This window comes from Pan paniscus, chromosome 10 (assembly GCF_029289425.2).
Source record: "Pan paniscus chromosome 10, NHGRI_mPanPan1-v2.0_pri, whole genome shotgun sequence".
Taxonomy (NCBI): domain Eukaryota; kingdom Metazoa; phylum Chordata; class Mammalia; order Primates; family Hominidae; genus Pan; species Pan paniscus.
Genome location: NC_073259.2, coordinates 28,487,349 through 28,498,557, shown reverse-complemented (window position 1 = coordinate 28,498,557; position 11,209 = coordinate 28,487,349). Strand labels below are relative to the sequence as shown.

Here is an 11,209-nt window from a genome sequence, read left to right as displayed (position 1 = left end):
GCTCTGTTGAGAACATCTTTGCTTTTGGATACAAAGGCAGCATGAAAATCTGGAGGCCTTCTCAGGAAGGGGAACTTCTAGGAACTTAATCTGTTAGTGGGAAAGCCAGGAACCAGCACATTTGGAGTGTCATCTGAGCAGGAGGAGTCAGAATTGGCTGGCCAGTTTTCCCTTAATGAGTGTTTATTATGTTTAAGCTACAGAACTAATTACTGTGAAAAGACATAAAGGAATGAGAAGACCAAAACCGTATCCTCATGATACTGACAAATCAGTTGGACTGAGCACACATGAATCAACTGAAGAACACTTCTGCCAAGTTCAAGTTGTGTAAAAGTGGAGGATATGAGTCTTGTGGGGACACAGAGTTGAGGCATGAGCTATTAGTCAGAGCCGTAAGGCTGCCTGCAGGAGAAGAACTTTGGATGGAGTTTTGAAGGAAGTGAGGAAAAGATCTGAATTAACGTATTAACACATAAAGCTTGTCATCTGAACAGGACTATAAGCATCTCGAGGGTAAGAACGTGCCTTTTCTTTCTTACACATTCCCAGAAGACCCACATTCCTCGTTGGGCTCTCTGTAACAGTATTTACTAAGCACTTGAATAACTGGACATGGGCACCATGTTGCTAAGTTGATTAAAGGTTGGTCTTCCACTCTGCCACTGGCCACAGCACAAAGTGAAAACAGATGTCACAAGCACCTTGTAGATCTGTCCCTTTTTTCTTCTGATGTTCACCCTCCTTTTGAGCTCTTTCTTTCTCCAACATTGCTTACAAAATAATCTTTATGCATCTGAGAGGGAGCAAATATTCAGTAACTTTCTGCAGCTGTCCTCACTAAAGAGGAGAATCTGTTGAATGCCACTGGAAATGTAAGGATCTCTTGTGACAGTAACGTCTCAGGGGGAAACTAGTGGTTAAATTGTTAATTCTTTGAGTCTGAAACTTTTTTCATTTGCAGTGCAGATAAGTGCCTGATCTTGCAGTATCACGTTTCTGACTTCTTTGTTCTGGCTTCATTTTTTTTTCCCAAAATGCCATTTTCATTTGTTCTTAGAGTTCAGAACATGTCAAAGAGCTTCTTTGAGCAGTAGGTGGTTTTACAGAGCCCACAGAGAAGGAAAACTAAATATCATCCCGGATGCAGTCCACTACGATCATGGAGGAGTCAGATTACTCTCCGGGCTTTGCTGTGTCTGCTTGTGAAACAGGAAAGGGAGAACTGAGGCAATGAGTCACCTCACTTGGGCCCAAAGCACCACCTACGTTGAATATGGAGAAAATTTGAAGCAAGAGTTTCTTTTTATACATAATCACCATTTGTACATAATCACCATTTTCTCCATGGTTCTTATCCAATTCAGTGCATCTTAAAGGATGGTTTATGGAATCATGATATAGCAGAAAAATCCAGGTACTATCAGTCTTGCCTGTTTCTACCTAACTCTTTCATTTAAACTCTCACTAGAATCTATAGGAACTGTTAGCATCAATTTTAATAAGTTGTCAACTAAGTGATTAGTGGTATTTATTGGTTATTTTTGACAAAATAATGGAATCATCAAATTTTGAAGTTGAGAAGTAAAGTAAAAATTTGTGCCAAACCCCAAATGTAGACAAGGTCATATTATAAACATTAAAGCTGTCCCAAACTGCCAATGCATTGCATAGAACTGAGTTTAGCAGGTTACTGTTGAGTTCCTCTACTTATGCTTTAAGAGGTTGGCATTGGTAAGCCGCTACACTTTCTTGGTCAATGAGGCAGAAACCCCTTTGCAAAACTCTCAACTGATGAAAAGATTAGCTAGAATGACTCTAGGAACTGTTTTCTAAGGATCTGACTCATTGATTCCTTTTTTTTGTAGGGTTCTCTGGGCCAAGTTAGTTCGAGTATTTATCATTTAAATTAGGATATTACCATCACCATCATCATGTACATTCATAAATCAAAGCAAGATTAGAGAAGGAATATGGTGGATCACAGAGCAACTCAGAAAGATGACAGCAACAACTAGGAAATGAAACACCATGGTTGTATTTCAGGAACCCTACCCAGCAGATAGGAATTACCAAGCTCCTAAAATTCCATCTGGGTGGTTGATGGAGCCTCAAGTAATCTGACACCATAGCCCATGCTCCCCTCTTGCTACCTGCTGAAGTTAGCAGGGAAAAGTCAAAGAGGGTGCTGTCAGTGGGGTCAATTCTTAGGGATCATAGTGAACCACCCTCCATTGCACTGACTCTTTCCCACAAAATGGGCTAGAGATAGCAGCTCTCCTTACGTATTTAAGAAAGAATGGTCAAAAAATACAATTCACATTTTATTCTGGTGTATACCATTTTGACAGTGTTTCACAATGTAGGTAATATGAATGGGAGTATTTAAACACAATCCTGTTTAATATTCTTAGCCAGTACTTATTAAATGCCTACCAAGCCTGGCATTGTTCTAGAGACCTCAAAATACACCTTTAAAAACATATTTTATTGACAGTTGTATAAATGAAGAAAACAAGTCTCAGAAAATTAAAGTGACTTGCACAGATACACAAGCTAGAAAGTAATAAAACTGAATTTTGAACCCAGGTTTGTCAGACTCTGAAGTCCATGATTTTCTGCTCCATGTGGCCAACCCAGTTAGAAAGGTTATAAAAAATCTTAACAGTTTTTCAGCCCTTCTCACACTTAGCTTTAGGATTAAAAGTATTGGTCATGATTTGCAAAAAAAAAAAAGTAGTGCACAATATTCCAGCTATATTCAATAAACATTTGTTGAATACAACGTATGTATATACAGGTCATTGTTACAGGTCTGTGTATAAGTAAACACAATATGGTCCTTAGCTTTAAGACCTTTCAGTCTAGGGGTAGATATGCATGTGTATACAACTTCTGTTTATTTTTGAATTTCAACTATGTGTCAGGTGTTAGGCTGAGCACATTATGAACATTGTCTTGATTTATTATTTAATCCTTGTACGAGCCTTGTAAGGTAGTGGTTTTCGAAATATTTTTGCCAAAATGTAAATAGTAAAAAACAATATGTGAAGCCATTATTCCAACTAGGTAAAATAAGGAAGGCTTTACAAAGGAGATGAATGACACTTCAGCTGAGCCCTAAAGAATGAATAGGATTCTAATAGAACAGCTGGGGGCAGGCGTGGTGGCTCACACCTGTAATCCCAGCACTTTGGGAGGCCGAGGCAGGCAGATCACCTTAGGTCAGGAGTTCGAGACCAGCCTGGCCACCATGCAAAAGCCCGTCTCTACTAAAAATACAAAAATTAGCCAGGCGTGGTGGCACATGCCTGTAATCCCAGCTACTTGGAGGCTGAGGCAGGAGAATCACTTGAACCCACGAGGTTGAGGTTTCAGTGAGCCGAGATCGTGCCACTGCACTCTAGCCTGGGCAGGGGGAGACTCCATCTAAAAACAAAACAAAACAAAACAGCTGGAAGAGGACATCCCTGGGACAGGGACTTCCATGTCATGTGAAAAGTAGGAGCAAATCCATGGAGGCAGGGAAATGTAGGGTGTATTTAGGTAAGAGCAGCTAGTTTGGATTGGATAGTGTACATTAGAGACATACCATGGGTGAGGGGGTGGATGTGGACAGTGAACCTAAACGCTTTGTGGTAGCAGGTCACAGGGGCCGTGCATACATGCTTAAGGAGATTGGATGTTACAGGAAATGGGAAGCTATTAAAGATTTCTAAGCAAGAGAATGACAGGTCAAATCCGACATGATTTAGAAAAAAATGTAGGCTCAGTCAGAAGCCATAGTCTAATGACCAATGCATCATAATTATTTGCTACACTAATTTTCTTCTTTAGAAGTCAGCTTTTAAGATATGTGTTTATAATACAGATTTATACAGTTTTACATGGTTGAAACAAAGAATAATAATATTTATTATGTAAGATTCAAATTTCAGTATCAACAAATAAAGTATTCCTGGGCACAGCCGCACCTATTGGTTCATGTATTGTCTATACCTGCTTTCCTACTACAGTGGCAGAGCTGAGTACCTGCCACAGAGACCGTCTGCCCAACAAAGCCTGAATTATTTACTCTCCAACCCTTAAGAGAAGAAGGTTGCTGACTCCTGCTCTATTGCGTCTTTCTGGCCCTCTTAATCCATTTATATAGGTTTCTTCCTTTTGTGTGTGAATGGAAAATGAATTTAAGTTCATTAGTAGAAGCAAGAAACCTTTAGCTTGGCCTCCAGGTATTATTTGTTTTCCTTCTCATGAGAATTTTGAATGTTCTATATCTAGATTCTCGAGGCTAAAGAATAATGAAGCAGAAAATGTTTTCTCCGTTACTATATCCCCTTCCTATGGGGATTCTGAAGGTGCAGTTTTCCCTCTAGGTGAGAGAACTACATTCCTTTCCTAGGCAGATTCCATTTTAGTTCACACTCAGGCTGTCAGATGCACAGAACAATGTCACATGGGCTTCTTAAGACCTCTTAAAAATCACTTCCAGTTTGACTTCTGCCCATACTTTACTCTGTTAGTTTTCCTCAGAAAGGCTTGGCAATAGCAGAATATACCAACAATATATTTAATTTTCCTATTTGATATGCTGATGCCACAGAAAATAACCAATTGCCTTATGTGCTTTGTAGCTTTGTGCTCCACTGCATCATCACTTTCTTGGGTTTAGGGGTCTGTGGGCATAGCAAAAGGTGTGACAGCCTGTCCTTGTTAGACTGAAGCCAGTCTGAAGTGGCAGGGAGGCAACAGGATGCCAGCCAAATGAAACATATGCTCCAGATCTTTCATCCAGTCCGGAGCCTAGTGTGACTTGGCTTCTGCCCCCTTCATCCTTCCTAGGGTCCCCCTACACAAAATCCTCTAAATAAGGTTGCCAGTAACCTCTTAACTGCCAAATCCAGGGGACACTTCTCAGTCCCTGTCCTGATGTCTCTTCTGAAATATCTGACACATCAGCCGTGCCTCCTTATTTCACACTTGCCCTCCTTGGATGCCTGAAGGTAAACCTGTCCTGTGTTTCTTCTCTTGTCAAGAAGTTCCTTGCACCCAGGAGGCTCTTCTTTCTCTACCTGCCCTCTGCACGTCGCTCGTCTCCAGGGTTATATCTGAGGTCCTCTATTTTTCATTCCATGTGTTCATTCTGAGTTAGCTCTGTGGTATCTGTGTTTCAGTCACTGCCTGCATTGACTAACTGTATTCGTAGCTTATCTGAGTGCCATCATACACCCGGTCATCCTTGACTCGTCAGTCTCCATTTTCAACATTTGCAAAGTTCTGCCATTTATTACTCCTAAAGGTGCCTGGAGCTATATGTTTTGAGTTTTCTTTTCCTCCATTCCCACTGCCCATTCTTTGTACAAGTCTTTATCATCAATCACTTAAACTATTTGCACCAGCCTCCTACTAGTTTTCCTGCCGCCTCTACTTTTCTTTGTCCAGCTTACCTCCATTATCACTGCAAGTGTTTTCTTCAGAACAGACACTTTATCACTCTCCTGCCAAACATTTTCAATGACTACCATTCACCCAAGGGATAAAGTCTGAACTTCTTATGTTGATTATAGCATTGGGCCTGGTTTCTAATCTTGCCTCCTACTACCCACCAGTTGAAATCTTCACTTCCTTAGGACAGAAAGACCCGTTTTTCTGAAACTTCCATTAGGTCTTTCACATCTGTGCTCTGATTGGTATAGTCTTTACCTTTACTTCCATTTGGACCAATCTCAACACATCTCCCAAGACCCAGTTCAAATACGGTGCCCCCGCCAACCTCTCTTGAAATTATCTCCTTCCTGTTTGCCTCATGGGAATTTGCACACACCTGAGGAAAGGACTTTTACCCGTCTACTATAATTATTTGTTTACATGTTTTTCATGCATGAAACTATGTCTCATCTATCTTTGTATTTTCAATACAGAGCATAGTGTGTGTCTTATAAAAAGTATCCAAAGAATGAATGTGTCCAAGCCATGTGTCTGCACCTGTACCATGAGCCCTCTAGGTTCTGTTGTCTGGTGTGTTACAAATAAATAATGCTTTCAGCACCAAATACGGCAGCCATCAGCAGAAATGGCTTATTTCCTTTTCTCAATATTTTTTTCGTACTGAATCTAGGCTAAGTGTAGATGGCTATAGATAGTCATTCATGAAGTCAAATGCACCAGTGGGATTGGAGGATAGTATTTATTTTAGAAAAAAAGAAAGAAGGAAAAGAGGAGAGATGTCCAGTGTCACTATTAGTGAACCACATATATTATACTTTAATTTCCCTTATAAATATGAAAAGAGCTTGGTAGAAAGTAAGATATATAAAGCATGTCTACATGTGTTTTATGATGTGTATACATATATGTATGTAGATACATACATATATTTAAATGTGACCATTATCACATTACTCTGTTATATTTTATTATATTCATCCTCACAAAATTCATTGTTTTACCTCCAGTAATAAAGACAGGGAACTGAGGATTTGTTTTTAAGTCTTGCTTGTGGTATTTGCCCGTGCTTGCACAACAGTAACAATAATGGCAGAATCATTTATTAGATGACTGAAAAGAGCAGGCACCCATGGAGGTTTAACATATGGTCGCTGTCCTTATGGAATTCAAAAATCAGACGCCAAAAAAGGTAGGTAACAATATAGGGCAGTTTGAGGTATGCCAATTAATGGCACACAGTTAGTGAGATTTTGTTTTTTATCTCTCTATAGCCTACTATTGCACTTTGCACACACTGGATAAACATCTGCTGAATGAGTGGACAATAAAACAGAAGCAAATTTGTACTAATTTTTCAATTATGTTTTCTTCCTTGTATGCATTATTGTTGACACCAGCTTGTTGGGAATAAGAGTAAGAATTTATCCTTTACAGTTTCATAGATCTCATTTATCATCTACAAGAAAAGAAAACTTATTTTTGTTTTATAAACTTAAAATGTAAATTAATAAATATATAATATAAATCATAAAGCTATATAAATAATAGATATATGTAATACACAGAATTTAAAGCTATATAAAGTCTACTACTTAGTTGAAGACTTTGTCAGTCTTGCTGAGACACATTGAGTGAAAATATATATAAAAACCTTTAATGATGTGAGGTGAATACTCAAGAAATTTTAATCATCTTCTTTTCAGTGGTAACGAATTACGCTCATACAACAAAGCCTAGGTTTCCAGCAGGAGGGAAACCATTTGAAGATGTGGTGCCCTTTAGAAATTGTTTAGAATCTTTTCAGAAGGAGGTGTAGTGTGACTCCAGGTGCCTCTCTAGGGTTGTTGAAGTGAGTGCAGGTGACCTCTATGTACTTGTTCTTCAAGCTGCTTTATAATAAGCAGCTCGCTACCCTGATTTACCCACAGAACCACCTTAAGACTTGGCAAGATATCTTTTTTAAAAAAATAAAGTAATGGATAATCATAGTTCAAACTCATTTGTTTTTCTGTATGTATACATACAGGTAAACATTTTCACAAGTACGCTTAAAAATAGTAGAAGAGTTTAAAGATTTGCCCCAGTGGGCTCATCTCTCCCTTTTCCAGTTTGGTGCTCCATCTCAGAAAAAGAGAGTCACATTTTGAGACAGATGTAGCTCTTTCTACAGATTTTTCCAGAGCAAGAAAATTGGGATCTCACACATCTGCAGTACTTATTTTATCTTCTCATCTCCCTTTATTCAACCAGAAAGGTTCCCCGCCCCCCCAGTAATACTCTTTTAGAATTATCATGTAGCTTGATGCTATGGCCATAATGGGTTTTGTCTTGTTTTGTTTAATGACAGATGTAAAAATAAAAAGAAATGCTTATATTTAAATAGAGTTAATACAAGTAATTGTCCCAAAGTAGTCCCAAATTAATTTTTACTCCCCTATTCTCATATGAGAAAATATACTGACAGTGGCTCAGTACCTGCTTGCTTTGCTTGTCTTACTGGCAATAATACCAGATGTATTTTATTTAATTGAATAGCTGTGTTCCTGAGTGAGTAAATGATACTATTCTAAGGTGATCTATTTACATACACTAGAGCTTGCAGTTTATGACAACTGTTAGTTTATTATTTCAAAGACTATACTGTGTTGCAAAGAAATATTTTATTCAGATTTTCATATATTCAGTTTTGTCTGTTTGTTTGTTTGTTTTGAGACAAAGTATTTCTCTGTTGCCCAGGCTGGAGTGCAGTGGTGTGATCTCAGCTCACTGCAACCTCCACCTCACGGGTTCAAGCCATTCTCCTGCCTCAGCCTCCCAAGTAGTTGGGATTGCGGGCATATGCCACCATGCCCGGCTATTTTTTTTTTTTTTTTTTTTTTTAGTAAAGACAAGGTTTCACCAAGTTGGCCAGGCTGGCCTTGAACTCCTTACTTCAGGTGATCCGCCTGACTCCGCCTTCCAAGGGGCTGGGATTATAGGCGTGAGCCACTGTGCCCGGCCTTGTCTGGTTTTTTAATAGTAGGCCTACGTATGCCATTAGTCAACTTTCTGTGAGTTTGAACTACCAACTTGGTGGATGTTTTTCTTTTTTTATTTGCTTTTTTTCTTTGAATTATTTTTACTATCATTAGAGAATGTGCAAGGTTACTTAGTAGAGAATGAGCTCATCTCTGCTTCTTCAGCTATTTTTAGAATCTGATTTTTTAAAAAAGTGGTTGGACGAAAGAAATGAAACTGCATTCAACTAGACTGAACTTGGTCACCATTATCATGGGGATTGGTGAGGTTTTCTCTTTGTTGATGTCTTCAGTTTTCAACAAAATTGCTTCTTTGGAAGTTTTTGCTTTTTCTCCTAAACTGGTTATATAGGAATGTAGTAGGTACAGGTCATTCCATTATATAAATGTGTGTTTATAAATGATTTACTTAGCTGTTCCAGCCTGTTAGTTAAATATGTATTTAAGGCCTGTTTTTTCAAAAAAAAAAATGTATATATAGAAAAAAAAAATAGAAGCTCACAGAATGGATACTGAGTTGCTGAAAATTAGTCAGTCATTTGAATTTGAATCTTTTCAGGAGTTTTTGCATTAGGAATTTACACCATATACTCACTCTGAAACCATGGCATAAAAAGTATAATTAGTCACATCTATTAAAACAGTGAAAGAAAATATTTGGTAATTTTCTATTAGCCAATAAGTTACTTTGCATAAGGCAATTGTGAATACTCTTTCTCTTCCTAATCTTAATATGTACACAACTATACATTCAATATTTCTTTCAAGAAAACCAAATCCTACAACCCCAGAAAGAGATTCTAATTTGGTTGTTCTCCATTTCTCTTTATATCATTTATAAAGCACGCAAAACAATTTCTGGCCTCTGATTTTTGAAAACCATAAAATCATTTCACCACTTAAGCCCAAACTTTCTAAATCAAATTTTTACTCTAAGAACAAATACTTTCACCATTTATAAACCTTTCAAATTAAGGTTTTGAGTAGAGCTTTCCAGACAGCCTCCGGAAACCATAGCAACACATATCCCTAAAGCACATTATATTATGTGGTGCTCTACCATAGATGCCCAGTATTTGCCACAGAAGGAACAGAACTTGTCTTACCCCATGAGTAGGCCAATTGGTCAGTGGAGGAGTGACAGGTGAGCAGTCAGTGAGGTGCTGGAGGAGGGTGGATGTGGGGGGTGTGAAGGTTTAGGAGTAGAAAAAACTCACACTCGGGGCTCTGGGTTGCTGGGTGCTTTCTTTGCAGCCCTGGTTTGTGAAGTGATTTATGGGCCATACATCACCTTCCTGGTTGGCTTTGTTGACACCTTGTCACATTCTTGCTTGGGCTTGAGGAATTCATTGTTCTTGTTTGAACTGATAACAACCAAAAAAAATGAAGAAAGAAAAAAGAAAGGTTTTCTCACTGAGACCTTGGGAAAAGCTAAGGGGGTGGAATGTTGACGTGGAGCGGCAGGCTGCACTTTCCCAAGCAATGCAGCCCTGCGTCTGCTGGCTGCTGCAGCAGCAGGGAAGCTTTGCCTTTAGGAGTTCTGGCGGAAGCTTTATTTGCCCTGTGGAAGTAGTTTCCTGACTTGGAGCTGTTCCTTTTTGCTAGAATGGTACTGTGCAGAGAGGCCTTAGGAGGGGTCAAGGAGAGAGGTTTTCCTTTGAGAACTGGGAGACATAATGGCTGAGAGGAGATTCCAATGGGAGGTAAAATGACCCCGGTCACTGGGAGAATGTAAAACACACGGTGACTTGATGTGAGCTGGTCTCTCCAAAGTTCATCCCGCTGTACAGCATGCATTTTGGGCATGGTGCCATGCTGACCTTTCCCCTTTAATGTGTAGTGCCCCATGCTTCACTTAGTATTTTGGCAGCCTGCACACAGAGGCTGGCATTTGAGCCCAGTGCTTTGAAGAGAGCAAAAAAGTTTCAGAATGAGAACTCTTCAAGTCACTGGCTATACATAGGGTATTATCTCCCACGTCAGTGGAGCAATGGATGACCTGCCTGGTTTTTTTTTTTAGGCCTCTTCCCTTTTGTCTTTGCTTCAAAAAAAAAATTAATAGATTAAATTATTTGTCATCCAAGAGAAGTAAACAGGTCAGATCCTATGTTCCATATCATGGGATTGTAAACGCTCATATTTCCTTTTGTGAAAATTTTTTCTTTAAGAGCAGCCAAGCATGAACGTACTGCATTCACTAATATTCTCTGTCATCATGCTACTGTTGATTGAAAGGAGAAGAACCTACTTGCACCCCAGCCAAGGGTGAGGTGTCCTGGGGAGTGTTCACACTTTTGTGTTATACTGTTAACAAGTTCATGTGTAATGTAATAATAAATCATTTTACCTGGAAGCGCCATTCACACATCCCCACTATGAACCCCATTTTGAACTGGAGCCATAGAAAACTGTTTTTAAGCTTCTTAAAATGGTTCTTTGCAACAATGTTTCTTGTAGAATGAGGATGCATAAACTTGTTATAACATACTTGACTTTCCAAGTGGTCCCTGTAAACAAGGGATGCTTGAAGAACTGCCAAGCTAGGTAGCCAGAGATTGGGATTGAAGAGCTGACGTTGTTCTAACACTGAATGCAAATGGAAATGACCTAATACATGTGTAATAGTAAAGCTAATAAACGTGTAACTGTATAGCAATTGCAGGATTAAAATAAGAAGCAAATTTTGGAAAGTGCACACTTTTTCTTTTGGGTCATCTACCTTGCTATGAAGTGATATTTTGAAT

The 11,209-nt window shown here is 39.0% G+C and overlaps 1 protein-coding gene and 1 long non-coding RNA gene across 2 annotated transcripts in view; one reads left to right on the top strand and one right to left on the bottom strand.

Moving 5' to 3' along the window:
* The window catches only part of HMGA2 (high mobility group AT-hook 2), a 147,948-nt gene that overhangs the window by 49,508 nt on the left and 87,231 nt on the right, over nt 1–11,209 (top strand). The gene's annotated exons all lie outside the window — the stretch shown is intronic.
* Nucleotides 1–11,209, bottom strand: part of LOC130540652 (uncharacterized) — a 30,805-nt gene that overhangs the window by 15,847 nt on the left and 3,749 nt on the right. Inside the window, exon 2 of the long non-coding RNA XR_010108893.1 lies at nt 9,572–9,829. This is a non-coding gene — a long non-coding RNA (uncharacterized LOC130540652). The remainder of the gene's footprint in view (nt 1–9,571; nt 9,830–11,209) is intronic.